The sequence below is a fragment of the Silurus aristotelis genome (genome assembly GCF_946808225.1).
Source record: "Silurus aristotelis genome assembly, chromosome: 25".
Classification (NCBI taxonomy): Eukaryota; Metazoa; Chordata; class Actinopteri; order Siluriformes; family Siluridae; genus Silurus; species Silurus aristotelis.
In genome coordinates, this window is record NC_139598.1 from 243,379 (window position 1) to 254,349 (window position 10,971).

General features: G+C 42.4%; 1 protein-coding gene across 3 annotated transcripts in view; it reads left to right on the top strand.

The window, feature by feature from the left end:
- Window positions 1-2,285: 2,285 nt before the first annotated feature.
- Window positions 2,286-10,971, top strand: part of fndc3bb (fibronectin type III domain containing 3Bb) — a 73,655-nt gene continuing 64,969 nt past the window's right edge. Inside the window, exons 1-2 of one of the 3 annotated variants that reach the window (XM_083529169.1) lie at window positions 2,492-2,684; window positions 3,851-4,010. The gene's annotated coding sequence lies outside the window, so the exon portion shown is untranslated. The other 2 variants (XM_083529168.1, XM_083529167.1) reach the window with 2 other exon arrangements.

A 10,971-nucleotide genomic window follows, 5' to 3' on the forward strand; every position in this document is an offset into this window, starting at 1 on the left:
GGCACTTCCCAGTCAGAGCCTTAACCGCCGAGATACTACTTCCCCTGAACACATTCAAGAACACTGTACGTGGTGCTAAACACAGTTATGACAACCTTAAAGATGCATAGACTTTAGATGAATAGAATTATTTACATTTTAAACATTAATGTGGGGTTACTGATGGGGGTATCAGTTAATGTGGGGTTACTGATGGGGGTATCAGTTAATGTGGTGTTACTGATGGGGGTATTAGTTAATGTGGTGTTACTGATGGGGGTATTAGTTAATGTGGTGTTACTGATGGGGGTATTAGTTAATGTGGGGTTACTGATGGGGGTATCAGTTAATGTGGTGTTACTGATGGGGGTATTAGTTAATGTGGTGTTACTGATGGGGGTATTAGTTAATGTGGGGTTACTGATGGGGGTATCAGTTAATGTGGGGTTACTGATGGGGGTATCAGTTAATGTGGTGTTACTGATGGGGGTATTAGTTAATGTGGTGTTACTGATGGGGGTATTAGTTAATGTGGGGTTACTGATGGGGGTATAAGTTAATGTGGTGTTACTGATGGGGGTATTAGTTAATGTGGTGTTACTGATGGGGGTATTAGTTAATTTGGTGTTACTGATGGGGGTATTAGTTAATGTGGGGTTACTGATGGGGGTATCAGTTAATGTGGGGTTACTGATGGGGGTATCAGTTAATGTGGTGTTACTGATGGGGGTATTAGTTAATGTGGTGTTACTGATGGGGGTATTAGTTAATGTGGTGTTACTGATGGGGGTATTAGTTAATGTGGGGTTACTGATGGGGGTATCAGTTAATGTGGGGTTACTGATGGGGGTATCAGTTAATGTGGTGTTACTGATGGGGGTATTAGTTAATGTGGTGTTACTGATGGGGGTATTAGTTAATGTGGGGTTACTGATGAGGATATAAGTTTATGTGGGGTTACTGATGGGGGTATTAGTTAATGTGGGGTTACTGATGGGGGTATTAGTTAATGTGGGGTTACTGATGGGGGTATTAGTTAATGTGGGGTTACTGATGAGGGTATTAGTTTATGTGGGGTTACTGATGGGGGTATTAGTTTATGTGGGGTTACTGATGGGGGTATTAGTTAATGTGGGGTTACTGATGAGGGTATTAGTTAATGTGGGGTTACTGATGGGGGTATTAGTTAATGTGGGGTTACTGATGGGGGTATTAGTTAATGTGGGGTTACTGATGGGGGTATTAGTTAATGTGGGGTTACTGATGGGGGTATTAGTTAATGTGGGGTTACTGATGAGGGTATTAGTTTATGTGGGGTTACTGATGGGGGTATTAGTTAATGTGGGGTTACTGATGAGGGTATTAGTTAATGTGGGGTTACTGATGGGGGTATTAGTTAATGTGGGGTTACTGATGAGGGTATTAGTTAATGTGGGGTTACTGATGGGGGTATTAGTTAATGTGGGGTTACTGATGGGGGTATTAGTTAATGTGGGGTTACTGATGAGGGTATTAGTTAATGTGGGGTTACTGATGAGGGTATTAGTTAATGTGGGGTTACTGATGGGGGTATTAGTTAATGTGGGGTTACTGATGGGGGTATTTGTGTAAGAGCTCGGTGATTCAGGTTGTGTGTGCAGGAACAGCAGGTTGTGAGTTTGCAACCCAAAAGCTCTGTAATAAAACTGTAATAATAATAAAAGCATTTTAACACTTCCATTTTTATCCTATTCACATTCATAATAACATTAATATCAGATTTCTCTCCACTAATTACAATAATTATAACAATTACAATAACAATATTAATAATAATAATAATAATAATAATAATAATAATAATAAGAGGAAGAAGAAGAAGATGCAGCAGTCGAGTGTGATGATACAGTGTTGTCTTTCTTACAGTTCTATTAATTCGTTCCTGAGCTCAGGCAACTGTCATTTACTTCCCATATCCATTTCTTCCAGGTTCCTCAAAAGAGTTCTTCAGCAGATGAGCGACTAACTCTTTTACATTAATATTCTATGATATTTGGGCTTGATTAGATCATGGATTTGCCTCTCCAGGACCTCAGTTTGAAACTCAGACATTTGGAGACTATTTTTAATCGAGTCACTGGATCAGTGGTGTTTTTTCCCCTTTTTATGATGATCTGAGTGTTCTGTAAGCTCTTCTCCTCCAATCCAACATTATTCCATTCTCACATCAGCTTTGCAGCTTCTACCAGAGTTACGGTAAGGTAGTGTGTGTGTGTGTGTGTGTGTGTGTGTGTGTGTGTGTGTGTGTGTGTGTGTGTGTGTGTGTGTGTGGAGGATCTACTCGGGCTGTTACGGTACCGTGGGCTCCTCTGCCCCCCCACGCGCACTGCCACATTGACATGGCGGAATCCCGCAGTGGGTCCGCAGTGGACGGAGTCGCGCGGGGATGAATATTATTTCACTTTCATTCGCTCAGGACTAAAGCGCGCGAGGAGCACAGAGGTTCACTGAAGTTCAAGTAAGTGCATTGTTTTCCTGGTATTCACTCAGAGAGGCTGTGGAGGAAGCGAGGAGCAACATGTAATGAAAAAAGTTGAGAAAGAACAGGAGGAGAGGAGAGGAGAAGAAAAGAGGAGAAGAAACGGAAGTTTTGGAGTTCATGGAAATCGAAACTTCAAACCTTTCAGTCCAGTGGCTGAGCTTCAGATTTATCTCTTGAGTGTTAAGTGTGTGGAGATGTGGTATGTGTGTGTTAAGTTTGTGATGTGGTGTGTGTGTTAAGTTTGTGATGTGGTGTGTGCGTTTGTTAAGTTTGTAATGTGGTGGTGTGTGTGTGTGGTTTAAGTGTGTGATTGGGTATGTGTGTGTTATTTGTGTGGAGATGTGGTGTGTGTTAAGCGTGTGTGTGTTAAGTGTGTGTGTGTTAAGTGTGTGATGTGGTGGTGGTGGTGTGTGTGTGTGTGTGTGTGTGTGTGTGTGTGTGTTTTAAGTGTGTGATGTGGTGTGTGTTAAGTGTGTGTGTGTGTGTGTGTGTGTGTGTGTGTGTGTGTTAAGTACATGTGTTAAGTGTGTGATGTGGTGGTGTGTGTGTGTGTGTGTGTGTGTGTGTGTTTTAAGTGTGTGATGTGGTGTGTATTAAGTGTGTGTGTGTGTCTGTGTGTGTGTGTGTGTTAAGTGTATGTGTTAAGTGTGTGATGTGGTGGTGTGTGTGTGAGTGTGTGTGTGTTTCTCCGGTTTCTGTAAGAAAGCAGGTTTTATTTCCGGTAGATCTGAAGGTCTGAGTGCTACACAGTCGAGGACTTTGTGAAAGTTATTCATTCAGACTTTTTGGACTTTCGGAAAGTTCTGGCCCGGTTGAATGTGAGCTAGTAAACGTGGTGTGATGTCTCTCTCGAGGAAAAGTGCAGAGTTTTACTTACAGAAATGTTGCGATTTTTTTGTAAGTGACACGTCAAAGCAAACCATAGGTGGCATCATGCCAACAATCCGGAACCACGATCCAGCAACGGAACTGCAGAACTCGAGCTTACAGTCTGAGTGTGAGAGCAGAAGTGCACTGAGCAGATTCCATTTCACAACAGATTCATTCTCCTCACATCAGACTGTCTAATGGATTTATCAGACTTTACTGTCGTGGACTGCTGGTCTCTCTCTCTCTCTCTCTCTCTCTCTCTCTCTCTCTCTCTCTCTCTCTCTCTCTCTCTCTCTCTCTCTCTCTCTATCTCTCTCTCTCTCTAAAACGTATGTGTGTGTGTATGTGTGTGTGTATGTGTGTGTGTGTGTGTGTGTTTGTGTGCAGGTGACAGGACAGGAGGATCTGTCACATTTTTATTCAGATTAAACTTTAGATATTTAAGATCGAATCCGTTTTTTTCTGAACCGTTTTTAAAAGTTCCAGAGGAAATCTGAGCCCAAATAGATGACGTCACACGGCATTCCAGAGCGAGTGGAAGAGAAGATCTGGAGTGTGCAATGTGGAGTGTGATGGTGGCTCAGGATCCTGCAGCTGCACAATGCATTGTGTGTTAACACTTATCATCATACAGTTCCAGGTGTGTGTGTGTGTGTGTGTGTGTGTGTGTGTGTGTGGGAGATCTGTGTAAACTCCATCTCAGATATTCCAAACTACAGGAACTTAATACATTGGGTTCAATAATGCAGCATCTCCTACATGCTTGTCTGGAAAAGTCTGGAGGTGAAACAGCTGGATTCCACAGCTGCACTTTAGACTTCACACATCTCTTTATTTTCTAATGAACATCACATTTTCCATTACACAGAAACCTGAACATGGAGATTCAGGAATGTTCAAACAAATCAGTCTAGAGAACTGATTATGGAATACGGATTTTGTTCATAGGAAAGATTTTATGAGAAGATCTTACTCATGTTCACACTTGTGTTTTTTATAAAAACGTGTCCGTGTTCGGTGCTGGAACATCAACATCACATTTCTGTCCATAATCTGCAGCTCAAATCCCTAATACAGCTCTTAGATCTTCACTCCTGATGGGGAAACCTTCCATTTTCAGACCTCCAATACAGTAGATCTGTGTAGGACCACGCTATAGGTTCTTGTAGTAGGTTCACGCTGTAGGTTCATGCTGTAGGTTCACGCTGTAGCTGAACAGTGAATAGTTTGGAGGTCTGTGCCGGCTCTTGAGCACGCGGTGTGTATTTGCACGTGTACTCCTTTCTACTGTTGAAGATCATCATCTGGCTGAACGCGAGACCTGTGGCGTTCCTGTGCAGAGCCATTCTTGGCTTGATCTGGTATTAGGAATGTCTCATTGGGGCGTACCTCAGCCAGCTATTTATAACGTAGATTTGCTTTGCCACGTTTTTCTACACAACGTTTAGCTTGGCAGCGACGTCCAGATAACAGGAGAGCGTGATTGCCTCATGGAGCTCATGGCACTTACTCCAGGATTCTTTGTCTTTAACTTTGCTTACTTGTAGTTTTTCCCTCTTTTTTCTGATCCTCTAATTCACACCTGGTTTACAGTAATTCAGCTCTTCTCCATCTCTCCCTGTGTCTTCTCCCTGAGGCAAGGGCCTCCTCAGCCTTTTTAAAGGTTGCTGAGGTTATCCACAGACTCCGCTCAGAGAAACGGGAGAGAAGATTGCTGGTGGCGAGGGAAGGTCAGGTGTTGCTCTCCGTTTGTCTTCTTCAGGAACCTCTGCAGAAGATTTTCAGCATGTCCCTGAGCTGAGTTGAGGCTCTGTGTGTGTAATTCTATGGAAACCTGCTGGTGCACTTGGAGAGCTTTTTGAAAAGCACTGAGGGTTCTGGATCACAGCCCCTCTGAAATGAGCTCTTTATCTCAATGAGTGTCATTCTTTCCACTGAGTGTGGGATTTGATGGTGTCATTGTTGTGGAGATGTTGATCAGCAGAGTCATTTCAGATCTCTTCAGGTGGTTAAAAAGGAGATTCAGATGAGATTAGGACAGTCAGCTGAAGGAGACGACTCGATTCTCACCTCATAATGAGCCACTTTCTGTCTACACACCAGACTATTAATGATCTGTTTCTACACCACGACTGCGTCTGAGTCATTCATCACAATAAAACTTAATGAAAATTACTACGATTTATTAAAGTACTTTTAGATCTAATCTGATTGTCACATATACAAGACATATTTATTAATCTGCTCTTTGTGTTTTTGAGTCTAAACCCATGCTTCTACTTTAATCAGTGATGTTTCAGACTTCCGATGTTCATTGATCACTTCCTCAGAAATGAACTTATGATGAAAAATCATCCCACGCTTCATCTCTGAACCTTTTAACCTGAAACAGTCAGTGGGGTGAAATGTTCATCACTTCTTTCCATTCATTTATTTCATGTGTTTGAGTCTCCAGCTGCTGACTCCAGGTGTGGAACTTGGTGTATAATCTCCTGTTATTACAGACACACTTCACTAGGATCCTTACTGACAAGGTGCTATAGCTCCTCCTCCTCCTCCTCATCATCCTGTCCTCAGGAGGACCTTCTCTTCAGTTTAGTGGTGTGTAAAATGGAGCTGAGGCCCGAATGAGGATGAGGAATTTGACCTGTTGACCTTCTTAAGGAGGGAGAGTTTGGAAGGGGCTTCTGTGTGCTTTTCCCTGTGTAGCTGTGTTTCGCCTGGCCGAGGTTTTTTTGACCCTCACTGTGGAGAATTCCTTTTCCTGTCTCACAGATGTTGCCTTTGTGTTTGTAGTTAATAATGTAAATGTGTTTGTTTGCATATTTATAGAATAGTGTGTGGCTCTGAGGTGATGCTGCACCACAGTGTCCCAGCTGGAGTTAACATTTACTCATGAGCATCTACTGCCCATCTTTAAGATATTTAAAGCTCTGTGAGAACTTTCGACACGTTCATGCGCAGGTCTAAAGACTCCAGGAAAAGACTGGAATATTCTGCTGTATTGACTTAACACACCAAAGCTCTAAATCTGCTGTCTTCCCACATTCCTCTTTTCCCTGCACTCCTGCAGCCATGAATTTAGAATAAAGTTAAAATTCAGAACCTAAATGGAGCTCAGTGCATCTCTGAAATCATCTCGCAGAATTGTTTCTCATTTCTATATTGCAATGTCAGACTTCCTTTTCCTGTCACTAACAACCCTTAGCTGTACATGTATTTTTCTCTAACATTCATGCAGCTCTTGAAGGTGTCTCAGAGGAACCTCGCTACTCAGATTAATATATTTTAAAGTCTAAAATTCTTCGGAACAGTTTTCAGATCGACTGGTATGAACGGAAGCCCCGCCCCCTTTCTCTCATCTCACAGTAGGAACTTCTCACCTTTCTTTGGTGTTTTCCTCCGAACATTCATTAAAATTAGCTAAATAAATTAAAGCTGAGAAAGACATTAAAATGAGGTTCTCCTGTTCGGATCAGAACACACTGGGTAAACGGCATGAACACGCCCATCAAACTGGCAACTGAAGTGTGTGTATCCAGGGTTTTACAGCAGGAGGCATTTGGGGGTAAAAAAACAGAAATGTCCTTATGAACATTCTCACTTCTTCTACAACATGTTCCTCACAGGACCTCAGACAGTCTGCATGTCCACTTCAGTAGTGTCTACAACTAAACTCGCCTCTAAACGACCCCATAACAATACTCCAACCACCCACAAACAACCCCCTACCCCTTAACACATTCAAACAACCCCTAACATCACCACCCCAAACAACCCTATACCCCTTACAATACCTCCCCACCCCCTACCAATAACACACCACCGAAAAACAACCCTTTACCCCTTACAATACCTCCCCACCCCCTACCAATAACACACCACCCCAAACAACCCTATACCCCTTACAATACCTCCCCACCCCCTACCAATAACACACCACCCCAAACAACCCTATACCCCTTACAATACCTCCCCACCCCCTACCAATAACCCCCCACCCCAAACAACCCTATACCCCTTTACAATACCCCCCCACCCCAAACAACCCTATACCCCTTTACAACAGCCCCCCCACCCCCTACCAATAACACCCCACCCCAAACAACCCTATACCCCTTACAATACCTCCCCACCCCCTACCAATAACCCCCACCCCAAACAACCCTATACCCCTTACAATACCTCCCCACCCCCTACCAATAACACCCCACCCCAAACAACCCTATACCACTTTACAATACCCCCCCACCCCCTACCAATAACACCCCACCCCAAACAACCCTATACCACTTTACAATACCCCCCACCCCCTACCAATAACACCCCACCCCAAACAACCCTATACCCCCTTACAATACCCCCCCACCCCTACCAATAACACCCCACCCAAAACAACCCTATACCCCCTTACAATACCCCCCACCCCCTACCAATAACACCCCACCCCAAACAACCCTATACCCCCTTACAATACCCCCCCACCCCTACCAATAACACCCCACCCAAAACAACCCTATACCCCCTTACAATACCCCCCACCCCCTACCAATAACACCCCACCCCAAACAACCCTATACCCCCTTACAATACCACCCCACCCCTACCAATAACACCCCACCCAAAACAACCCTATACCCCCTTACAATACCCCCTACCAATAACACCCCACCCAAAACAACCCTATACCCCCTTACAATACCCCCCCACCCCCTACCAATAACACCCCAACCCAAACAACCCTATACCCCCTTACAATACCCCCCACCCCTACCAATAACACCCCACCCAAAACAACCCTCTACCCCCTTACAATACCCCCCCCACCCCCTACCAATAACACCCCACCCCAAACAACCCTATACCCCTTTACAATACCCCCCCACCCCTACCAATAACACTCCACCCCAAACAACCCTATACCCCCTTACAATACTCCCCACCCCCTACCAATAACACCCCACCCCAAACAACCCTATACCCCCTTACAATACCCCCCCACCCCCTACCAATAACCCCCCACCCCAAACAACCCTATACCCCTTTACAATACCCCCCCACCCCTACCAATAACACACCACCCCAAACAACCCTATACTCCCTTACAATACCCCACAACCTGATACTTATTAACAGTACCCAGAACAACCCCCTACCCCCTAACACACACACACACACACACACACACACACACACAGGTGCTTTGTGGCAGGACTACAACAATGTATTGCTTATAGTCACACATCCAGGAAACTTTGCTCATGGGTGGAATTTTGAAATTAGGGGAGAAATGGGAGTGATATTTCCTGGGGTGATCCTGATCCTGATCCTAAACCTGATCCTGATCCAGCATGATTGGAGCGAATGAGTCAGTCACAGGGAACAGCTTGACTTGGTTTAGATTTCAAGTCGTTTAAACCAGCGTTGAATTTCTTCAGAGGAGTTACGCAATTCTGAAGCTCCATCCTGGGAATCTGTGCCTCTGTTCCTGCATTGTCCTGCACACACACACACACACACACACACACACACACACACACACACACACACACACACACACACACACAGAGTGAAGCTGGGAGCTGGACTTGGAGGAATACAGCTGCTGTGTGGTGGAAATGGAGGACGTGGTGGACTGCACCCCAGTTTAAGGGGGTCAGTTAAGCCTTTCCATTAAAACATTGCTCTGGGATGAGTCCAGATGTTGCTGCCTGGCGTTTGGTGGCCGAGAACATGTGTGCCGGATGTGATTGTATAATGGGGCCCAAAGATCTGGAGCCTCTACCATGACCTGTTTTTTTCAGTAGTTATGTAAAACTTTGATAAATTTCTTTGTTTGTCTGTAAAACTAACAAGATTCTTCATTAATGTGTGTAAAAACTCATGAAGGAGAACAACATCTGTTTCTAATCCGGATCTTTCCACGTGTCAGTCGCTAAGAAACAACGCCGTTAGCATACACATAAAGACTATGTTGTAATGCGATCTTCAGTAAAATATCATCTTCACACAAGTCTAGGATTTTACTCCACTGTGTATCTGTTCCAGATAACAACTGCCCGCTGTCCACATGCTTACAGATTATTATTATGATTATTATTATTATTATGATGATGATTATTATTATTATTATTATTATTATTATTATTATTTAATTTCATTTTATCTTCTCCCGCTTATCCGTAATTCGGGTCGCGGGGGCAGCAGTCTAAGCAGATTCCCCAGACACTTCTCCGTGTCCAGGGATCGGGCTGTCAAGGCCCCCGCCTTCGACTGCTGCCCAATCCTCTCAGCACCGGTCCCTTACGGTCCCTTACGGTCCCTTACGGTGGTGAGCCCACGGGAAGATTATTATTATTGTTATTATTATTATTATTATTATTATTATGATTATGATTATTATTATTATTATTATTATTACTATTATTATTATGATTATGATTATGATTATTATTATTATTATTATTATTATTATGATTATTATTATGATTATTATTATTATTATTATTATGATTATGATTATTATTATTATTATTATGATTATGATTATGATTATTATTATGATTATTATTATTATGATTATTATGATTATAATTATGATTATGATTATTATTATTATTATTATGATTATTATGATTATTATGATTATTATTATTATTATTATTATGATTATTATTATTATGATTATGATTATGATTATGATTATTATTATGATTATTATGATTATTATGAATATTATGATTGTTATTATGATTATTATTATGATTATTATGATTATTATGATTATGATTATTATTATGATTATGATTATTATTATGATTATGATTATTATTATGATTATGATTATTATTAATATGATTATTATCTACACATTCACAGGACAGCAGTTTTATAAAAATGCTTTATATGGCTATAATGTTCCTATTATTATTTTTAGTTTAAGTAAAGTAACGAATTGCATTGACTTCTTTATGGTCCTCCACTGATGCACAGTGATGTAGATGTAAAGAGAAATTCTGAAAGTTGTTTTCTAGGGTTGGTGTGTGGTTTTGGTGGTGAACAGCTGCTTCATGTGAGAGTAAATGATCCTGGGACGTGGTCAGGGTTAGTAGAGTGTGGAGGTAAAGCTCCGTGGTCCACTCTGTGAGACTGAACAGGAGTTGGTTCCGGTGTGTTGGTGGGGATCAGGTATGAATATCTCACCTTCGGTTCTGTGGGTGGATGTGAGTTGAGCTCCACCTTTATGATGCTAGATTTAATTAGGAACATGTGATGTTGCTTGATGATGTCTCCAGATGTGTTTCTGTTGTTTATGTAGCCTGAGAGAACCTGACCGTAGAGAAATGGTATAACTCACACTGTGAACCTGTGTGTGTTTAGCACAACCCACAGTGAGAACCCAAACTGAGGATCAGACACAATGTAGTCAAGTGGAATCGTCATCACTGCTGTCGTTGTCATCATCAATTACATCAATAATCCTGGTGTTTGGAGTTTTATAGTCGTTGTTTGCGGTTATTCTTGAGCTGTTTGATGGAAATGATCTCGACCTTGTGGCCTGATGTTCTCATCAGAGCGATTTCAGACACTGTGTTTCTTAT